The sequence below is a fragment of the Lissotriton helveticus genome, chromosome 6 (assembly GCF_964261635.1).
Source record: "Lissotriton helveticus chromosome 6, aLisHel1.1, whole genome shotgun sequence".
Taxonomy (NCBI): Eukaryota; Metazoa; Chordata; class Amphibia; order Caudata; family Salamandridae; genus Lissotriton; species Lissotriton helveticus.
In genome coordinates, this window is record NC_136067.1 from 1,958,858,954 (window position 1) to 1,958,882,222 (window position 23,269).

The following is a 23,269-nucleotide window of genomic DNA, read 5'->3' on the forward strand; positions in this document are numbered from 1 at the left end:
CAATGTTAACCTATATTTATTTTCAGATGCAGCTGTAAATTGGAAAAAAAATCTTGCAATTCTAAATCAACCCTTTCTGACAAGGTGTCTTTTCCAAACACTGTTGTGATAAGCTGAGGCAAAAAGTAAAACATAATTACTTTATTCTTTTCTTTCAAATGAGTAGATCTTTTAAGCAAAAACTATTCTAGCGCTTAATATTAAATTGAAAGCAAATTCATCCCTTGCAGCACCTTCAATACTTACAAAGCCGTAGCTAATTAAATCTGCAGGCACTGAGGTGAGAAGAGGATTAAAATAGAAGTGAATATTGAACATGCCTTGTCAGTAGCACTGTCATATCTAAGACAGGCCCTTTGTGTTTGTTCTCAGCATTTTTGAGTCCTATTAAGTCTCTGCTGGTTTGCTGCTTGTTCCCTTGCTCCTGCGCCAGCGGATACATTTCTCATTTGTTGACAATGACGTTTTTCTAAAAATGTTTCATTTATAAAATTAATTGCAGGCACTCAGTACAAGCGAATTTAATTGCATTTTGTTTGAAACATCATAACTAGTGGGATGGATTAGGGACAAAATGCCCATCCTTGTTAATGTTTGTAATGTTTGCAGTAGCGGCTGGTGTTGTGGAAGAGTGGAGGGATGAGGGGGACCAAAAACAAAATATGTATATATATATACCAGAAGCCGGCCGCATTGCGCTCTTCGGCTCCTCTTCTCACAGGCACTGGCTCCCAGACTCCATTTTGGCCAATCCTTACGTTGTTCTCATGTAATGAATGCAGCATCGGGATTGGCTTGAGCGCTCTCAAATTGCGCTCCTAGATAGACTGGGAGCCTGCACCTGGTCTCTCCAACCCGGCAACGCAGCTCGAGTTGGAGACAGCTTCAGTGCGCATGACGGTTTGTCCAGCTTGAGATGGCCGGCCAAACTGTCATGCGCACTGACAACACTGCTCACCAGTCCCCTCTTGCAGCCTGTCATTCCCCAGGGCCCCACCCCCAAAGACTCGGTAGGAAAGAAAAAATACCACGATAATAAAACGTGTTTATTATTGTTTTATTTTTTCTTTCCTGCTGTTTTGAGGCAGCTAGCAGGGAGGGGCGACGCTCCTCTGCCATAGCAGAGGAGCCGCCACTGAATTTTTGGGGATTACAGTATCAACATCATTTGTGTTAGTCATCAGAGGGCTCCAGGAGGTGGACATTAGGTCTCGCTACAGGAAGGTTTAATTGTCTGCTGCAAGAACTCATGTGATCAATTCTCTTAAAAATACATTGAAAAGTATCTAGAGGAAATGGGATTTGGGTCCTCCCCCTTCAGTGCCTGGCTTTCGTACAGTCTTTTGCATTAGGCCTGGCAGCATGGGCTGTCAGGTTAGGCCACAGCATGTCGCGGATGTTTACACTTTGGAATTGATGATGCTTTAAACTTCTGGAGATAGAGAAATATAGTATGCACCTACTGCGGCTGATTTGAGAATGTTTGTCTTGCAAGGGCCAATATGGTTTGAAATAGCTCTAACATAAGCTTTGATGAAGATGCTGCAGTCCAAAGTTACTGCAGCCCAAATATGCTGCCGTTCAAATATGCTGCCGTTCAAATATGCTGCCGTTCAAAGATGCTGCAGTTCAAAGATGCTGCATTCCAAAGATACTGCAGTCCTCACAGACTCTGAGAGCCAGCATGTATGGTGCTGTCTGCTCCATCTCCCACAGCCCCCTTCCCACACCAGCAGCTCCCAAAGCACATTGGTCCTTGCACCTTCCAGTACCTAGAGTTTTCTACCTGTCTGGTGTTCAGGCTGATGTAAAGTGAGCGATCGCTTACTTACTTACTACCACATTATGCTATTGAAGTGACCTAAATGTCCTTCTCGTGTAATCCATCTTTGCTCTTTTTAGGTCTAGCGTAGGGTTGCAGCTCACGCGCTGCTCGCTTTGCGAGGCGTGCAGTATTCAGTACAGTGTGGAAGCTTAGTGGAAGCTCCGACCACTCTCCGCCCATCTTTTTCATTGGCTTAGGTCCTAAATGCTGCCTTCTGATTGGTTTTAGGCTTGTTAGTCCCTCTTCATCACGACCATGTCGTCACTGGAATCCTTCCAGGGCTACTGGCCCCTTTCCTTTCAGTACTATTTTCTCCCCATGCCTTCTCCCCCACCGCCCCCTTCCACAGTCCGTGTGTTCTCGCCCTCCCCCACGCTTGTTGTTCATGCCTTCTTTCTCCCTGCCTTCCACCCGTTTTCAAAGTAATAGGTCTCGCGTAAATACGAGTCCTATTGCATTGCAAATGCTTGTTTTTTGAGGTTCCACTTTTGAACTGACATTTTGAACTGTATGTTGTTTTCTCTTGATAGGTCGAAGCCAGCCAGACAGCACAGTTGTCTGGTTTGCTAAAGACATCTTGGGGACATTCTGAAAGCTTCCCTGGAAATGCATCTATTTGCTTACTATTGGCTTTGTGGTTTATAACTCACATTTGCTGGCTTTCTGTTTCCTGGCTTCATTTATTTTAGGCTGTCCAGGTACAGGTTGTCCCTCCCAAGGAGCAAAGCCTTTTCACACTACTACTTGTATTGTTCCACGAGTGCTCCTTTCTGTAAACAGGCCTGTAAATCTTGTTCTTATCGTTTCTCATTTGCTGTGCATTCAAAGACAGAGGTCAAATGTCAGGCTCTGTCTTTCAGAGAGCTTGGTGTTTACTTTTCTTTATCTGACTTCAAAGTGAGAGGATTTATGTGTCAATCTTGCTGGATACTGGGAATAGAAGAAAGGGTTTTTTTCTAGCACACACCATCTGAATGAACTGTGCAAGCATTTCAGAAAATACCAGAGTTACCATAGCACAAATGACGCACATTTTTTGTTAATTCTGGAGTAAGTTGGAAACAAATACTTTAACATGATCAGATCAAATCAATACACGAAGTTATGCCATTTCCACACATTATCGTTTGTACGCTGTATAGGTTTATTAGTAAAACTGTATGTCTGTGCAAAGGTCATTTCAATTGAAAATGTGTTATCTGTAATGGCAGTGTGCTACCGCACCATGTATTCTCCACTACATGCCACTCCATTCTACTCTGCACCACTCCACACCACAGAACTCTACTCTGCACCACTCCACTTTACACAATGCCACTGCACTCTACTCCATATTGCACTTCTCCACTGTACGGCACTGCACTTTACGCCACTTCACTCTATGCCTCTCTGCTCTACTCTGCACCACTGCACTCTCACCACTGCACTCTACGCCACTGCAATCTTCAATGCCACTGCATTCGGTCACTCTACTCTGAGTCACTCCACTCCTCATCACTACACTATACTCTACTGCATTCTACTATGCATTACTCTAATGTTCACCACTTCATTCTACAATCCTGCAGTGTACACTGCTGAATTCTATGCTTCGGCGCTCAATGCCACTATACTCTGCAACACTATACACTAATGCACTCTACACCAGACCACCCTAATCTACACAACTCCACAGTGAGTCACCCCATGCCTCTGCACTCTACTATACTCTGCACCCCTCTACTTTATGCGATTGCACTCTACATCACTGCACTCTACACCTTTGCACTCTACTCTGCACCACTATACTCAACATCACTGCACTCTAGGCCACTGAACTGTACGTCACTTCATTCTATGGCAATGCACTCAAAGCCACTCTCCACCCCTGCACTCTACAACACTCTACTCTGCAACACTGCACTCTATGCCACTGAACTCTATGCGTCTGCACTACTGCATTCTATGCCTAAGCTCTCTACGTCACTGCACTCTATGCGACAGCACTCTGCATTACTCCAGTCTAAATTGCTGTACGCTGCATTACTCCACTGTATGCCACTGCACTCTATAGCACTCCACTCTATGGCACTATACTCCACTATGCACCACTCTATGCCACTCAGCTCAACTCTACTCTTCACCACGCCACTCTGCACCGCTGCACTCTAAGTCACTGCACTCTACTATGCAACCCTCTAGGCTACGTCACTACATTCTACCATGTTGCATTGTATACCGCTGATTTCTATACCACTGCACTCTATGCCATTGCAACCTACACCACTATGCTCTGCAACACTCCATGCCAGTGCACTCTACACCAGTCCAATCTACTCTACACCGCTCCATTTTACCCCACTCTAAGCTACTCCACACTATGCCACTCCAATACACAACACTCTATGTCACTCCGCTCTACGACACTCTACTCCACTCTTCGTCATTCCACTCTGCAACACTCCACACTACTCTTCTCAATGCCACTGACTTTTAGCCATGCTGAACAGCAGCCACGCTGATGTAATTAATGGCTAAAACACATTGGCAAAGCCAATAGTTCTTGCATAGGTGAGACCTATTGACTTGTTTTTATGTTTGGCTCGCACATGGCTTTTTTTATTCTGCTGCAGCAGCCATTTTTTTATTCTTTCAGGTCCGTAGTCTAGCTTTGGAGCAGCTGCTGAGAGCATGTGCAAGGACCCGTTAACCTTTCTAAAGAGTCCCAATGTGCAGACGCATCTTGGTGCACCAAAGGCAAGCCCATATGCACCCGTCTAGGCTAAGTATGCCTAGTCTGATGGGGTATGCTGCCACTTTCAACAAGATGCCTCAATGAGGTACTCACTTAGGGATTCCCAAGATTACCATCTTCCAGCATGTACGAGACAAAATTAGAGACTTGGGAACAGATTAATCAATTATCACTCCCTTAATCAGAGAAATGGTTATTCAGTATCACCAGTGGAAACCCTTAAAGCTACCCTACTGAATGTAACATTGTTCTCAAAAAATAAAATGAGATTCTGCTCCTACAGGAAAAGTAATGACCAATATAAAGGCTCTATCCCAAGCTTTTAATAACTGTTGGGACAACGCTGTAGACCTATCAAAATTCCCAGTAATAATTCTTATAATCGATGGTTTGCATCAGAATTAGGAGCAAACAGACTCCTAGTCAGACAAGCTGAGTGAAACTGGTATTTAACCTACCCCTATAGATTACAATTAAAATGGTCGAAAAAATGTCTATTCCTGGCCAAGACTACCTATTACAATAGCCTAATACAACACAACATCCATTCCACCAGAGCTGTGTTCCATGTGGTCAAAGGGATGGTAAACACAAAGGGGCAGATTTACAAGCTCCTTGCGCCTCATTTACGTTGCCGTTGCGTCACTTTTGTGATGCAGCGGCGGCGCCAAAGATACGCCATGGTGTGGGATATTTACAACATGACGCATCTGCGAGATGCGTCACGTTGAAAGCCCTGCGCCAGAAGTAGGCGTTCCTGGGCGGGGGGTGTGGGCGTTCTAGCGCAGGAACACCTCCTAAAAGTGGCTGAGTGAAATCTACAAGATTTCACTCAGTCACTTTTGAGCCCATGCTGCGTCAAAACCCTGCGCCTGCTTGAAGCAGGCGTAAGGATTGATGCAGCATTGTACAGAAACGGCCCCCCAGAGCATTGCTGGAGCGACGCAACTCCAGCAATGCGCCGCCTTTACGGAACAGAAGCGTCACGCATCTGTCCGTTTTTGCCCCATGGTGTGTCGCATTGTGAATGCGTCGCATCCATGGTGGCGGAGCCGCGGCGCACAATAACTGGCGCATCCCTGCTGATATGCAGGGATGCGCCACTTATTGTAAATCTGCCCCAAAGGGCCTCATTTACAATGCTTTGGCATAGGTCAGCCCACAAGTCATTTTGCTGTGCTACCATACACCAAATCAAAAGGGCAGGAATGCACCGTATTTATGAGATACAATGCATTCCCTTTCAGCTGGTGCACACTTTGGTGCCTCCCTGATGCAGTATAAGACAATGCAGCGACTTGCCCTGCGTTGCCCTACATCACATCTTTGAGGCCATGAAAGGCCATGCAAAGTCACTTTGTGTGGCCTAGTAGATATGGGTCAGCACTCTGCGCCGCCTGAACATCATAAAAAGTGACGCACGGGCGGAACAAGGGGCTTATAAATGAGTGCCAAAGTGTCTGTCTTGCACCATGCTCCTTTTGCAAGAACTCTAAAATAAACTTGTTTTTTTGGTGACAAAATAACTCATGTTTAGGATAGCTTTAAAAGCCATCTTCCCCAACAAGGTCAAGAGGACATGAAGACATCCATTCTGAGGAAGGAAATCATGATGGAGGTGATTCCCCCTATCCAACACTCACAAATGAGACAACTATTTGTCAGACTAGGACTGTTCAGTGAGGAACCTAAAATCTAACTCCCAATGGTTGTCTCTTCTATGTACTCATTACTGAATGCCTCTGTTACTCAGGCCATGATCCTAGTGGTTGGAACAAAAATGCTGTTGAGCCTATTCTTAGGAACCCTAACAGGACCCTACAGTGGAATATAATTGTAAGTCTATTTCTCTGCTTCTAGTTGTGTCTAAACTGAGTGAGAAATATCTGGCCAAATAGCTGTATAATAATCTTGAAGACCAGTAGAGTAGTGTGGCTCACTGGTTAGAGGCGGCAGACCCGGGAGCAGAAGTCGGCCCGGGACCAGGGTTCAATTCCCGACGCGGCAGGGTCGTGGACTTGGGTCAGTGGACTCTATAATTCTCGCTTCGGTGCTAACTCTAATCAGGGGTTCCACTCGGCAACTCTGGGCAATAGCTTGCCTAATCTCCACAATGGCCCCATCAATTCCGGGGATGCCTGGCTCCACCTTGGGGACTCCCAGCAGGGACCATCCCACAGGGAAAGCCAGGACGGGTTCCCCAGAGTTATACAGCGCCAGGAAACCTATGGACAGGTAGCAGTGCGCTTTACAAGCTCAAATACATTTACAACCTGTTGGATGCAGCCCAGGCTGATTTCCACTGTGGAATAGATACAGTGACTCAACTAGTATTGGTTTTAGATAATCTGAGAAGGTGCCATGAGGGCTGTCCACAAGGCTTATTTTATTAGATCTTTCACCGTCTGTTGATACAGTGGAACATTCTATCTTCACTGAAGTATTGGCAGTCATTGAAATATGAAGCGTGCCCTTGCCTGCTCCTCATCATTATTATCAGTTCAGAGAATATCTCTGACCCTCTCCTCTTTTAGATCCGTGGGCGTCTGACCACCTAAATATAAGAAAATGTAAATCCAGTACTTGCATAGGGCACAAATCACCCACAAAGGGTTATCTCAGCGCTGGGGGCCGTTGGGAAGATTAAGCGAGCTGTTGCCAGAGTCGCATGGTGCTGGGCAGACCCCTGACACCGGAGCCAACCGCGACCCCCAGCCGCCAGCATCAGTCGCCCTGGCCGCAGTGCCACACCTCAAGGAACAATCCCAACTCTTGCCAGTTATAACCGTCAAAGTCAATAATTTACCTTGAGCTCACCTCCCTGGTAGCGATGGTACAGAACTGACAAGCTTAACTTCAGACAATGTGTGAAGTATTTGTGCAGTACCAAAACAGTAGTACAGTCAAAACACCAGAAAATAAACATCAAAAACAAAATTAAAAAAATAGAGTAAAATTGAATAAAAAAATGACACCAAAGCAACAAAAATCCAATAAGGGGAACCAGAGATATGCATTGTTGAAGTTTTACGTTGAAATAGAACCAAAAAGTGCAAAGTGCAAATGATAGTCTACGAGAGCAGTAGACTGGAACCGACTCGCAGTTTGAGGCCAACTGCAATGGAGTATGAGTCGGATACACCAACCTGGTGTATCTCGGTCAAAGATTTGACCTTTTGATTATTCTTTAAGTCACAGCTTTTCAAGGTTTCTGGAGCAGCTCCTCTGGGTCAATTCTACCGCTCCCAGGACCAAAGGGGCAGCACTTAGAGGCCAGGACTCACTCCACCAGAAGCCAACAGCAATGCTCAGTCTAGGTCTAGTTGCTACTGGTCAGCTGGGCACTCCAGGAAAAAGGCCTTTTGCTGCTTGTTTATACCTGTAGTCACACTGGAGGTCAATCAACCGACCCTTGGTGTCCACTTCTTTTTTTCCTGGGGACAAGAGGGAGCAGGTGGAGTCCTTCAGGGATCCACTTAGGATACAGACAGCAGGTCCAGTCCTCTTCTGTTCTTTCACAGGTCCATAACATGTTCTGATGGGGTGCATTGTGGTGCAATGTTTATACCTGAAACTAGCTGGTGGGTGGGGAGGACCCCTGGATGCACCTTAACCGGTGGGGTAAAAGTTTGCAGGGGCAATCCTACCAATATTGTTTGTAGTTCCAGTTTGCCTTACCGCAAACAGGCCCAAAATGTCACGTATCAAGGCATCTTCAAGATGGGGAAAGTGTTCAGCCACACTAAGCATGGGCTCTGAGGACTGGGGTATGTGTGGGAGTGTTATCTGGAAATAATGAGTGTCCTTCCACATCTAACACTAAAATTCAGCTTGAAGCAGGCACTGTACCCACAGTAAACCCAGAGAGAGAAAGCTGGTAGGACAAAAGCTAGGTGTTTCAGCAACCAGACAGGGAATACACAAGAATTGCCTAAGCATCCTATTCTGTCTCTTTCATAAGCCCATAATTAGGGGAAACTGGTCCTGGGTTGCTTGTGTTCCGGTTCAGGGAAGACCTAGCCAGATAGCTCGGGCTGGACGGTTCCCATGGGGAGCAGGGTCAAGACTGATTTGCATTTGGCTGGGTTCTATCTGGAATGGCATGGAGAGCAAAAAACTATGGAGTTAGGTCCAGATCTCTGACTGGGGTGAGTGTTTGACATTGTTTGTCATTCCGTCCAACAATTGTTCTTTTTGCATTTGTCCAGACACCTCTGTAGGGGGAGGGCTCTAGATGTTTCTCCTACTTCAAAGTGGTGACCATGTATAAATATTGGACCCTCAGAACCAACTCTTCACTACACTTATAGACCTGTGGAAAACTCAGAAGGACTGCTGTACTGCTCTGCTGCAAGAAGGGTTGCTACTCTTCCGCCCTGCTGCCCTGCTGCCTAAATTAGAAGGACTGAACTTAGAAACCCCATAGGCTAATGGGCTGGCCTCCTGGTTGGAGCCTCAGGGACACAAAAGGCTCCAACCACATTGAACCTATAACTTGGACTCTGTCTGTTGTGAGCCATGCCCCCAAAGTGGTGGTAGTCAGTCCTGGACCCTTGGAAGTGGGCCTGAAGGTGCTCTCACAACTCTCACAACCCGGCAGTAGTCCAAGCCGAACCGCTGCAGCGTGGTGCACTGCCTTACAGCCTTGCATCGGAACCGCCTCTGTGTGACACATCCCAGACACAGGAAATTGCAGCTCCTTGGAACTGCTGATGTGCTACGCATACTCGACGTAGGACCTGGCATCGCAGCCCCATAGCTCCTTGGAACCACTGCTGTGCGACGGTGGGCCCAACTTGATCCCTGTACCTGGCCTGCAAATTATAATTGCATATCTTTGGTTTTACTAATTGAATTTTTGTCAATATGGTCTCAAAAAATTAATTACATTTTACTTTATTGTTCAAAATTGGTATGGAATTCTTCTTGTGTTGTGTTTTCACTTCAATCAATCAATACCTACTTTATTCGATTTTATAAGATAAAATCATACAAGTGACATGTAATAAAAAGTCAAACATGATGATACATAAAAGAAATTTACAATAACATGACATAATATAACAAGTATAAAAGACATTAAAAGCTAGAAAACCCTAAAATCATTCTCTAATGGGTAGCACTAGAAACCCCCATAAGAAACTATGACACATTAAAACAAACTTAGGGGTCTATTCCGCCACCCTAGCGGTGCTGGGACAGGCCGGTAGTGGTGCGGTTCCCCGCACTGGCAATTAGGATGCCACTGCCACGGTGGCGGTGGCATCCCCCATCCACAACATTGTGGCGAGCGGTGCTAACAGCACCACCCGCCACAATGCTGTGGATGCACCTTGTGCATTGGCATGCACCAGGTGACAGGCACCGTGCGGTGCCTGCCACTTTGCCCATGCCAATGTAGGGGGCACCATAGGTACCCCCCATGTGCACCTCCCACCCCCCAACACTCCGGGGGCTTGTAACTGGCCCCCACATGCAGAAATCGCATGCCTTTTGGAAAGGCACATCTCCGCCAGCATTTTAATATGGATGGCGGTGTCTTGCAGACACCGCCACCATATTGAGCCCCTTTTCCACCCAGTGGACTCGTGGATGGGAGGAAAACCTGCGGACGGTCTTTCCGTCTGCCGGGGTCCCCCCGCCATATTACGATGGCGGGCGGTGAGGAAGGGCGGGTGGATTTCCACCGCCTTACGGGCGGTGGCGATCCGCCCGCTATTCTAATAGACCCCTTAATGTGCAGATAAAAGTTGTAAATATAAAAAGGCAGGTCTGGCCTGATAAAAACCCAAAGTTAAAAAAGTTTAGGAACCATAGAGATTTATAAAGAGGGCTTATCAATACAATGTGCAAAGTATCACATTTAGAGAACAAGTCACACGTGCATGTGGGTGGTTCAAAAACCGGGTGCCCTCAGGATAGATCAACTGATGGAACAAACCCAACCTGAAATAGTTCAGCAAATAACGCTGGTGAATAGAAATTTCAAGGAGACGTTATGGCTCTGTCCCGGGAATTGATTTTACCATTGAATATATTCGAAATGAGGACGTAGCCAGAGCTGAGGCTTCCCTCTCAGCCGCCACTCTATGGTGAAATGTCTCTCTAAACCAAGCAACTTCTTCTTTGTTAAATCCCTGAGGGTTTGAAAATAGCTCCAGTCTCCCAAGGTCTTTAAAATTCTCTTTGACGTAATCTAGCCAGGGAATATTAAACATATTATCCAAGTGCACGCAATCATAAATTACTGATCTACTAAGGATTAATTCTTCTGTTAGACAAACTGCATACCACAACAAAAGAGGTTGCAGCAGTATATAATCTACAATATATCTCATTCCCTAGCTCTTCATGCAGTATGTCATTGGAGGACCCTGCCCAAACCCCAAAACCATTGTATTCTCAGCCACCCCAATTGAGTCAATATTCACATAATCCCAAATCTCACAGCCAAAAGTAGAAAGGGGGTACACTTAGTCTTATTGATCTCTAACAGAGCCCTCAAGGGCTTTTGACCGAAGCATATAGAAAACTCACCCTGTTGATGTTGGTTCAGGTCATGTTGAGCAGTGTCCGGTCCCCCAACTCCTGGCACCGTAGCCCGACTGATGACTGTGGCCACCATTTTCTCCACGTCATCCAGCTTCTGGTGTGCCGCTGAACCCCCACCTCCAATAAGCGTTGCTGCTTTCATGTTGGCATCGAGTTTCTTCTTGGTTTTGCCCATCACATTAATTAGTCTGCCATATTTGTGTCTTTGTTGCCAATGACACGTTGGAGGTGACGAACAGTTGTTGGTAGTGTTCTATCACCTCCGTAACAATGATCCTGTTTTCCTGCAGTCTGTACCGGGTCTTCCTCTTCCTCTTCTCCTTGGCCTTCCCCGACCCTGAGGTTCCTTGCTGGTCGTCTGTGTTGCTTGTGGGGTTCGCGTTGTCCTCCGCACTCAGTCCGGGTGCGTTCATGGTGCTACGTAGTTTATTTATTTTTTGCCTTATTTTTTTGTTCTGCTTTTATTGTGCATTTTCCCTTATGAGGTGTGGGATTTGCAGGCCTGTCGCTGGTTATCGCAGATTTTTGTATCGCTATTGGCCACATCTCAACTTTTTTCACATTCGTGTTTCGTGTTGTGAGACTATCGCATGGTGCCCCGGGGTTGAGAATACAACGTTAATGCAGCGTTGTTTTCCCGTGATACACTGCAATGTGCAAAGTTGCGTTAAGCTAATTTTGCGATAATTATCACACGTTCTTGAGAATATCCCCACAATATCTGTTCCAACTACACACGGTCTCCTGGAGAGGAGCCAATATCACAGGGTTGCAGGAAAAACGAGCTGTAAATAGTGGATTTCCAACTTATTTTCTAAGGCTTTGAACTGCCCAGGACATCGACACCAGCCACAGCAAGCTTTTTCTTTTGGTTCAAAGTGCCTCGAAGGTACTTCTAGGCACGAAGCACCGCCCCTTACCAAGCCCATTCCCCTCCTCACACGGCAAGATTGTTCTTCAAGTTGGCAGGTATGCAATGTCATGGAAAAGGTATCATAGAAACAATGCCCTAATCTTGAATGGCAGTACCTGCCCATCTGGATGTCTCTGTGCACCTTTGCATGATCATTCCTACTGCACTGACTTTAGAACAGGGAAGCAGTCCACAGTTGATCAAGAGTGTCTAAGATTTGTAGTGTTTGAATATCTGCGTAGACATTATTTAATACAGTATGAGGATGTGGGGTTTACGATATGACCTAGAATTTCAGCCATATGACAGTCAGGGTAATGCAAAAGCAAACTAAAGAGAATGACACTTAATAAATGCGATGTCTGTCGCCAGGTATTTGGTTTATTGGGGACCATTCACCATGACCAGACAGCCCAATGCGGTGGGGGTAGGTGACACTCACCGCGCAAAAGGCTCATGCCGCTAAAAAGCGTCATCACAAGAGACATGTTTCACAGCCCAGGCTGGATTTTCCCTTTATTGCAAGAATGCCATATTTGGTACCAGAATATGAATGTGGGAGAGAGCCACATTCCTTGCCTTTCACTTTGATATTGTCGAAGCTATAACAGCATGATCTCAGCCCATCAAAAGAACCAACAATATAGAAATAGAAGGGCAGAAGTTGGGAGTTGATGATTATTAGCCAGGTTTGTGCAGTACGCCCATCCCCTATTTACTCTTGACTTAAATGCCCTTCGCAGTCTCCATATTAACCCACATGTTCTTCTGGCATTGCTTCTTCTGTCTGTCTGGGATCTTTTTAGGTCTGTATCTGTCTACAGCACCTCGTGTCATCGGTTTTTCAAAAAGGTACAATAACACGAGAGAGTGGGATTTGACCCATCCCCATTCACCTATTGTATTTCATGGGCTTTCTTTGCTTTGCCAATGCTTGGGTGGGCTAGCCATCACCATCACAGCATTTTCTGGAGGGCCATAGTGTCCCACTTGTTTTCCCTTTAGGTTCTGGTGAGTCATCCACAAAAAGCCACTTTGTTAGACAGTACATGCAACATTAATTTGTATTACTTTGCTGACTTGATACCATCTTGGGTGTATGTGTTTTTGTTTCTCAATTAAAGACCAGTGCGCATATAGGCTTTTGTAAAGGTGCAACGTAAATGCGGTCCATTTGCATCTACTATGCAATATTTTGGTGTCTATGCTTTTAAGTTTGCCATTTAATCTACTGAATCCTTTTCTCAGTACTCCAGCTTAACTCTTCTAACAGTCTGTTCAGCAGAGAGGCCCTATTCAGAATGAGTATATTGTTGTAAACTAAGTTGTAGCATCATGCTGGGATTTGCTATCTAGGACAGCTGAGGGCAACAGACACAAAATGACCCAACTATTAATAAACACTTCCCCTAACAAAAAGTCAGGTCTATCGGGTTTGCCAATCCATGTGATCTTAAATGCAATTGGGCGTCCAAAAAATAGTTTTATAAGAATTTTCAATTTTTAGGAATGTAGGACACAAAAATATTGAAGGATTTTGTAGAAAACTGTATTTTAATATGTATCAATATAGCAAAATAAAAGACAAAATAGACTTACATGTTATTGCATGGTTATTAGGAAATAGAGGTCGATGAAATGTTGATTAGAGCAGTTAATTATTAATATACCTGCAGATGGGTCGAGTTACAAAAATATCATTTGAATGTAAGCAAACAAAAGAGCAGCAAGAGAGTTAAAAGCATGATGATGGCTTCAAAAATGATTGTGGAGTGAAAGGCTAGAGCTTCTTTTTTGCTGCTCATATCTTCTTTTTCTTTTCACTGGTTGAGGCAAAGAGGAAATGGATTATAATTTACAATAAAGGCAGCCAGACTAAGTAATATGAGTGGAGAGGGCTATCTTTTTTTTTGTCTGTTTGGATAATGCCGCTGTCTAGACCATCTAAATAGAAATAGAGGGGAGCTGGGTCAGCTATCTTCAGCCATTAGCTTGTTTGGGTGACCCCACTTCAACCATTGCTTTGGCATCCATAGCAACTACATTGAGCCACCAGGGTTTTGAGAAGATTGCGCGTGCCTTGCGGCTCCCCGTCTCCTGGGGCCGAGCTGCAGCTGAAATACAAATTCAGGGTGCTTGGCGGCTCTGGCAACCGCCAGACATTTATTTTACTCACACCCAGAAGGGACAAGAGATTTCACCTTCGTTTGCTCTCCCAAGATATGAATATTACTCACAAAACGAGATGGACTCATACATAAGATTAAATCAGACTAAAAAGGGCGGGAGAAAGGAAATGAAAAGAGGGAAGAAGACTGGCCCACTTAGCTCCTGGCCATAACAACCCAAGTTGATAACCAAAAAGAGACACACTCAACCAATTTGGAGAAAACCTTTGGGTTTTTAAAAATGGCCCTCACTCATTAAATAGTGGAATACATCATCATAGGGCCGCTGACACGCCCTGGCGCAAGCCAACGTAAGGTGGGAAGCAATATTATACTGAAAGGGCGTTATGAAACTGCGTTATTTCAAGGAGGTATCCCAAGTGCAGAAAACAAAAAGAATTAAAACTGTCTATGTGGGTAACCGCCTATATTTTATTATGGGCCTAACTTGGCAGGATTAAAAACATACACTAAGTGGGTATATAAGAGAAGCATTATCCTGTCTGCTGTACCGACATGTTTCAGCCTATTTCAATCGCCCAACAGGTTCAAAGGCCTTCCTCAGGAAACAGATCCTTTATGATTTGTAATACTCCCTCCTGGTCAATCAGTATATTGTAGGGAGAATATATGGCCATACTTGCCTTTGGTAGACCCACTTCAAAGGCATACCCGAGCTTCATTGATCATAGTCCAAACCTGGAGATAGAGTGGGAACATCGCTCTGTAGTCACACTTTCGTCAAGGTGCGATGTGTCCATGTGAGCCACTCTGGTCCCTCAGCCGGCCTCTTTTTCTTTCCCCCTCCCTTTTTAGTCTGATTTAGTCTTATGACATTGTCTTTCAGGCTTGAGAGTGGAGAAAATTTGCAAATTGATGTAAAGATTGAAAGTGACCCTTGGTTGTTTTCTCTTGAAGAATCATGAAAAGTTGTTGCAGGTCAGCCAGTGATTAACACAGAGTGTTGAGGAGGATGTGGTGACACATTCTGCCCTACTTTCGTGAGATCTGTGTGGAATCTGAAATTGATGGTAGAGTGGAGTAAGTAAAAGCTGGCAAATATCTTACAGTTGCAATTGGAGTAATATTCAGGGGCCAGAAAGAGATGTTTTTGCACAGAAAACGTAGATCAAGTGTGCGTCTCCGAAAATCCCTTGTTACGACACTTAGAAGGATTACTCCAACTTGAAATGCCATATAAAAACAAGATATAATTATATTAATAGAGGAAAGTGACGTTTATGAAGATGGTGACTTAGTAGGGCTGACTGAGTGAAACATCTGAAGAGGGCAGAAAATTGATTTTAAAGACCTACAGGGTTATACAGATTTCTAAGGTTAAAGAAAAGTTAAGATTGTCAAAACAGTTTCAAGCAGGAGGTAGAGATGGTTCGATTCAGGGATAAAATATGTTGGCCGGCTGGGCTGAGATGATTTTCTTGATATATGAACAAAGAGAACATTTTCTGGGACACAAGATTTGTGATTTATATTTTTTGATCCAGAAGACAACCCGTTCTGATAGGAATCTCACCTGAATAATTTGGATAGATTATATGCTATGTTATGTTATGTAGATTTGTAAATCGCAGCTAATCACCCGTGAGGGTATCCAGGCACTGAGTAGGGCGAGGGCCCGAGAAAGGTATAGTCTTTGTATGGTATAAACCAATAATGCAGACTTGCGATGGACACAAACAAATCCTGAGATCGTTTGAGTGCTTCTCTCTTTAGTTTTGAGTTTATAAATTGTATATTGTTTTTTTCCAATGGCTAAACCCAAAGGGATGCAAGCACCGCAAGAGTGAATGTCAAAATTATAGTTGGTGCAGTGTGATTGTGCCACAGCTGCCGGGGTCGTATTGTGGCACAACAACACAAGGTGTTTGCTAATGTAACTGGCCGGTAACAGGTACCTGTTCTGAAACCATGTATATAAGTTGAATGTGATTTTCCCAAATATATCCAAATGTATCTTTTAAGACATCTCAAAAATAATATGTTATTGATGCTTATCAGATTGGAATAACATCTTTCATGTTGCTCAAACTGAGTATAAACCACTTGTGATGGTAAGTACAAGATGGCTTGACCAACATGGAAACAAAACAGAACTCAAGGTGCGATAGGACACCTACTGGGCTCATTAGCAACTATATCTTTTCTCAAACCTAACAACAAATGAAAAGCCACAATTTTTATGTTTTTAGCTATTTCATTTACCATTTTTATATGCTGCTGTTGCTTGGCTATTTCCACTTAATACTGAAACAAATTGACATCTATGTAATTTATACAGTGATTCAACAGACCATGTTCCAGATTTACTGAAGTCCTGAGGCAGGACTAAGCTGAGGAAAGTGGTCAAAAGCAGTGTATGGTATTTACTTTCCAGCACAAAGTGCATTTTGAGCTGAAAAGGAGCCATTTTCTCAATCCAAAAAGAACTTTGCACTGAATACACCACTTTGCATCAAGTCTGCCTTACTTGGGTGGATCATCGCAAACGGATGTCTTGACCCAAAACCATGATTTACTAAGATAACCAGATCAAACTTTGTATCATCAACTAATGCCTCATTAAAGCAGGCACTAACAATGAGAAAAGTTTTTATTTCCCAAAAAAGAACCTGCACATTGAATGTGTGCTGAAGTGCACACCACACATGGGGTTCTTCTATGGTGATCTAGTCACAGGAGTTTGTACTGGAGGGTTATGCTGCCAGTACAGATCCTATGCTTGACAGCACACACTCCTCTCTGAGAGTCTGTGTGTAGGACAAGACAGCCTTTAAGAGCACCAGCCCAGGGAAAGGTAGCAGCAGTGAGACAATCTTAATAGATACATCTCTGGGATGTGTTTCTTCTTTTGGGCAATGCAGCTCAGCATGTTTGGCTACAGCTCTGCGCTGCATGAAAACATGCTTCTTCTGGGCCAATATTTTAACCCGTTGGCCAAGAGCTGCTCAGGAAAGAGGAAAATAATGATACCACTGATCAATCATGTTAGTTGCAGAACTCAATGAATCACGGAAGATTTATAAAGCGCAGCTACCCCCCGTGAGGGTATCTAGGTGCTGAGATCCAAGCTTCTTGGGGGCATTTGTTGAATAGCCAGGACTGGAATCCCCTTATGAACTCCTAAAGAGAGGGTGAAGTCTGGCGATGGAGACTGTTCCAGGACTGGACTTTGCAGCAAGGAGCGACCTCTACTGTTGCTTAACCCCTTCAGCGCTCATGACGAGTTCAGCTCGTCATGAGCTACGGCGCTCCGGTGCTCATGACGAGCTGAGCTCGTCATGACCGCGCCCGTTCCGTGGAACGCTCGCATGCTGGGCTGATTCCCCTGCAGTGCTGAGCGTTCCATTGGAACGGGTGTGGCCATGACGAGCTCAGCTCGTCATGAGCACCGGAGCGCCGTAGCTCATGACGAGCTGACCTCGTCATGAGCATGGGGGCGCTGTGCGCGCCCCCGGCCCCCCAGCACAGCGGGGGAAACAGCCCCGCATGGAAGGGGTTAAGCGGATGTGGGGGGTGTGATCGAGGGAGAGGGCTGTGGATCGCAGAAGTCTGGTTGGTTGGTGGAAGCTCAGGTGGTGGTTGATGTATGCTGGTCCTTGGTTGTGCAGCTCTTTGTAGGCCTGAGTCAGAATCTAGAATTGGCATCTCTTGTGGACGGGGAGCCAGTGCAGGTTCTTCAGGTGAGGGGTGATGTTGGTCCTTCTGCCCACATCTCCTCTGCCATGACCTAATGCTATAATTTAGTTACAAATGTGTCTACCTGTACATTTATAACGTTTATGGACACACTTACTCAGAAATTCATTAACCAATATTTTTAACATTATGTTGGTGCTAAGAACAGTTTTAGGGAACAGGTTTTAAGACTTGTTTATATTTTTAAGGCGATTAACAAATAATACAGCTATTTATGAGTTTTACAGTTTTTACCAGATATTTTATGATCTTGATGTGACTAATCCTGTTTAAGTCTGGTTCATAGAGCAGCTGTATGAGGACGTATTGTTAACAATTCCTTAAAATGTACATAGTGTGGGCTTTGGTTCAACCTAAAGGAGTACTACTCTTTCACCTGAAACTAACTTATTGGTGTATCATTTCGCCTTGCAGGACGTGCTTCCATTGCAATGCAATAGGACTATTTCATATCTGAAAAGTACACGTAATCACCACAATGTTTATCATCACACTCAATTCTTTATCTTCAATATTCATTCTATACTGAATACTTTATCCCAGCACAGCCAGTAGTGTTGACTTTAATGTGCTAAAGAGCATTTGTGCATGCAGCGTATATAAACAGCATTTGTGAACGCCTATGTTTATATGTGTTGGCACAATAAAGCTAGACCAACTGAGCAGACATATTGGCTTTGCCACGGCTGATAATTTTTTGATGAGAACCTGACTTAGAACAGAACTAGAAGGACTATGATCCTTTGTTGTGTTTTAAACTGTACCAGTCTCTGCTATATAGAGATATTTAGGGGGTCATTAGGATGGCGGGCGGACTTTGCCCGCCCGCAATCCTCACACGGATTGGGACTGCCCGCCATAAGGGCGGGGGTCCCGTGGGGGTATTAGGATGCGCCCGCCACTGTGGCGGGCGCATCCTGCATTTTTAGCATTGTGGCGGGCGGTGCTGTCAGCACCGCCCGCCACAATGCTAAAAATGCACTTATGCATTTGCATAAATAAAGCGGCAGGCACCGCGCGGTGCCTGACGCTTTGTTTATGCAAATGCAGGGGGGTACCACAAGTACCCCCATGTGCACCCCCACCTCTCCTTCACTCTGGGGGCCCGCAGGGGGCCACCAAAGTGAAGACCGCATGCCTTTCGATGCCGCCACGGAAAGGCATCTGTTTTGGCCCACTTTAATATGGCTGGCGGTGTCTAAAAGACACTGCCACCATATTAAACCTTTTCCGTCCCGGCCGAAAGGCGACCAGGGCGGAAAAGCGGCGGACGGTTTTTCCGTCCGCCGCGGTCCCCCCCGCCATAGTAATATGGCGGAGGGGAAATGGGTGGCGTGCGGGTATGGACGTCTGGCGGATCGCCACCGCCCGCATGGAGGTGGCAACCAGCCAGACATCCTAATGGGCCCCTTAGTATCTACATAATAAAGATACTACTAGCAGTTTAGTATCCAAGCTTGGCTCGTGAAAAAACAATACAAACTGCAAAGACTGTCCTGTCATGTGAGTGAAAATAGAATGTTTGTGGATTGTGCGCGTGACACAGGAAGAAAACACAAATAACCGGGGAGGGGAAACCTGTGAGCCACGACCCTGGAGAAGAGAGGATTGGGAAAGATATGGGGAGGTGACTGTTGTGAAGTTAGCAGACTAGTGGTTGTGGGTGGAGCTTAGGGGGTGGACAGGAAGAGGAGGGGACGGACAAGGGAAGAGGCAGTTAGAGTAGGGACAGGGTAAAGACAGGTAGCAGAGAATAAAGCTCCTTAAAAGTAGAACCTGTGTCTGTGGTTCTTTGTAGCACGATGCTACAACTGGCGACGAGGGTGGGATAAGCAGGACTGCAGCCCACAGAATCGAATGGAAGCACCCTGTCCCCTGCAGCGTCGAAGAGAAAGGTCCGCTGCTGTGTGATGCTGCCAGCCGAAGAAGAGAGCAATAGTAGGTGACCCTGCCCCTCCTGTGAGTGTGGGAGCCCGAGGGAGCCACTACCACGAGCGCTGAAACGCTCGAGCAAAGAAGAAGTTTTCGCGCCGAAAGCGCGAGCTCCGCCTGATGCGTGAGCTTTGGCACGCTATCGGCACCGAAGAAGCGGGAACTCCGAAAGTGAGCTGGGAGCCTACCCCAACCCAACCTGATGTCTGCTGTGGTCGGGGGAGAGTGAATCTTGGGGTAGATCGCCCCACGAAGGCCTGCTGCCGAGCGCTGCTGAGCGTGAAATAATCGGAGCTTGAGTGGCTCCAACGTCGGAGAATCTCACGCCCGATGCGTGAGACTTAGCAAGCCACCGCCGAGGACCCTGCAAAGTAAGGCGGGAGCCCACCCCAACCTCACCTGACGGTAGCGGTGACCTGAGGGAGCTGAATCTGGAGGGTACTGCTCCTGAAAACGACTGCCGGTGAGTCCTGGGTGAAGAAAAGAGTCTAATGAAGAGAGAGAAAGTAGTGCCTGTGGATGATCACGGCGGCCATCTTTGAGTCAGGCAACTTTCGGGACACCTTCCCTGTGCAAACTGTAGGCGGCCATTTTGAAGTCAGGCATTGAGCAAAATAAACAAGCATTGGCACCTAAAGTTAAACAAGCATTGGCAAACAAACAAGCATTGGCACCTAAAGTTAAACAAGCATTGATACCCGAAACTGAAAACAAGCAGTGACAAGACAAGCATCGACGACTAAGTAAATAGCAGGAAACAAACACATCAGTGAGGCAAGCGGGACGCCCCTCGGACAACATGGTGTCTGACGATGAAGCCAATCCACCGCAACAAGGCGACGTCAAGCCCAAGGTTGCAGGTGAATCGCACCTACGAGCGCCCGAGCCTCTCAAAGTGGCCACTGGGGGAAGCATGGGTCCCAGTTGGCAAGAATGGCTGGAAGAATTTGAAGACTACATCGAAGGGTCGGAAGTGACTGCGGACAAGAAGAAGTTGATTGCCCTGCGCAACCTGGCGGGGCGGGAAATAGTCAAAATAATCAAAGACCTTCCTGCTGCTGAGGCGGACACCTATGACAAAGTGCGTGACGCACTCAACAAAAGATTTCTTCACAAGAAAAATGTGGACTACGAACGCCATACGTTCCACTCGGCTCGTCAAGGGAAGGAAGAACCCATGAGTACTTTCATGATGCGCCTGCGGAGACTAGCCAAGCATTGTGAATTTGATAATTTCTCAACAGATGCTGCAATTAAGTCACAAATAATAGATGGATGCCACTCCGATCAACTGAGGAGGCGACTATTGAGGAAAGAACATAGCCTAGACGACATAGAGGAGATGACACGAGTCTATGACCAGGCGGAGGAGTATGCGGCTGATATTGAAACAGGACACAAAGGGAGTCACAAACAAGTGCGACGAGTCCACGCCAAAAGCGACAATCGAAGGAGTTCGAGGGACAGACAATGGAGGTCACGCCCGCCCTCCCGTCAAGATCAGTCAAGATACCAGTGGCGAGAGCCATGGAAGAAAGAGAGAAAACCAGAGAGAGTGAGGAAATGTTACAGATGTGGGTATGATTACCCTCATGTGGATAGCTGCCCTGCCATGGGCCAGAGGTGTCGGAAGTGCGGTCGAACTAATCATTTCGAAGCGATGTGTGGGGAATACAACAAGGAGAGACGAAATAGTGCAACCAGGACATCTCAGTCTGACACACGAAACAGCACTTCGAGGACATCCCGGTCCGACACTCGAAGACATCATGCGCGAGCTGTCCAAGAACTGACTGAGCAGTCCTCTGGGTCGTCACACTCCAGCAGAGAGTCCCGCCGGTCCAGGTGGGAACGGAGGTCACCGTCCAAGGACTCGAGACCTTCATCCCAAGACTCAGCATACACCATCGAATACCTGAACCTAGCTGCAGATCCGGACCAACTGAAAACGTATCCTCGTTTGGACATCACAGTTGGCAATCATGACACAAAGTTCGTACTAGACTCCTTGAACTATATTCCGGTCACCGAATATGAAAGAATGAGTCCACGTCCTCCTCTGACATTTGCACCAGTGAGGGTTTTCACGTGGATGGCAAAGAAGCCACTTCCCTGCCTTGGGAAGTTCTCGACGACCCTCAAGCACGAGGACACAACCATTTCAGCGGTCATCCATGTCATCAAAGGCCCAGAAGCAGACTGTCTGCTGAGCCTTCCGACAGCTGAACGTCTTCACCTAGTGGAAATCCTCTTCAAGGTTAGCGGTAACCAAGATGTGACCCGCCAATTTCCCAGACTATTTCAAGGACTAGGCAAATTGAAAGACTGCCAAGTGCGATTACACATCAATGAACAAGTCAGGCCCATCGCTCAACATCCGCGAAGGGTACCGTTCCATCTTCAGGCTGCTGTTGAGGAAGAACTCCAGGATCTGTTAGCTGCTGACATCATCGAGCGCACGGATGGTCCCACACCGTGGGTGTCCCCAGTAGTTATAGTACCCAAGAAGGGCACGGCCAACAAAGTCAGACTCTGTGTGGACATGCGCCTGCCCAATACTGCAATCAAAAGAGAACGACATCCGGGACCCCATCTGAGCGATATGATCTCCGCCCTCAATGGTGCAACAGTGTTTTCCAAGTTGGATTTAAATAAAGGTTACCACCAGCTAGAACTAGATGTAAAGTCAAGATACATCACCACATTCGCAACCCATCTGGGGTTGTTCAGATATAAGAGACTGAGTTTTGGAGTTTCCTCCGCAGCCGAAATATTTCAGGAAGCCATTCGGCAAGTTATCCAAAACATTCCCAACACGCTTAATTATAGCGATGACATACTTGTATATGGTTCTGATCTACGAGAACACGATATTGCACTCAATCGTGTCTGTCATGCGTTATTGGAGGCCAACCTGACTCTAAACAAAGAGAAATGTGAATTTCATCAGAACACACTAAAATTCTTTGGCCACATTTTCTCAAGCGCTGGCATGAAACCTGATCCTGACAAGATCATGACCCTGAACAACACCAAGAGTCCCCAGGACGTCAGTGAACTCAGGTCGTTCTTAGGCATGGCTAGTTACTGTGCTCGCTACATCAGGGACTATGCGACGATCAGTCATCCTCTCCGCATCTTGACCAAACAAGGTCAACCGTTTGAGTGGACTCCTCAATGTGAGCAATCCTTCAAGGAAATCAAGAAGGCGGTGGAGTCTGCGGATCACTTGTCTTACTTCAACCCACAAAGAAAGACTGAGATAACTGTGGATGCCAGTCCCGTCGGACTCGGTGCCATCCTGGCCCAGTATAATAAAGACTCAGATCAACGTCGTATCATTGCTTATGCGAGCCGCAGCCTGACAGACCCGGAGAGGGCTTACTCGCAGCCCGAGAAGGAAAGCCTTGCCGTTGTGTGGGCATGTG

The 23,269-nt window shown here is 46.1% G+C and overlaps 1 protein-coding gene across 1 annotated transcript in view; it reads left to right on the forward strand.

Moving 5' to 3' along the window:
- Positions 1–23,269, forward strand: part of OTOF (otoferlin) — a 1,162,910-nt gene that overhangs the window by 867,391 nt on the left and 272,250 nt on the right. The gene's annotated exons all lie outside the window — the stretch shown is intronic.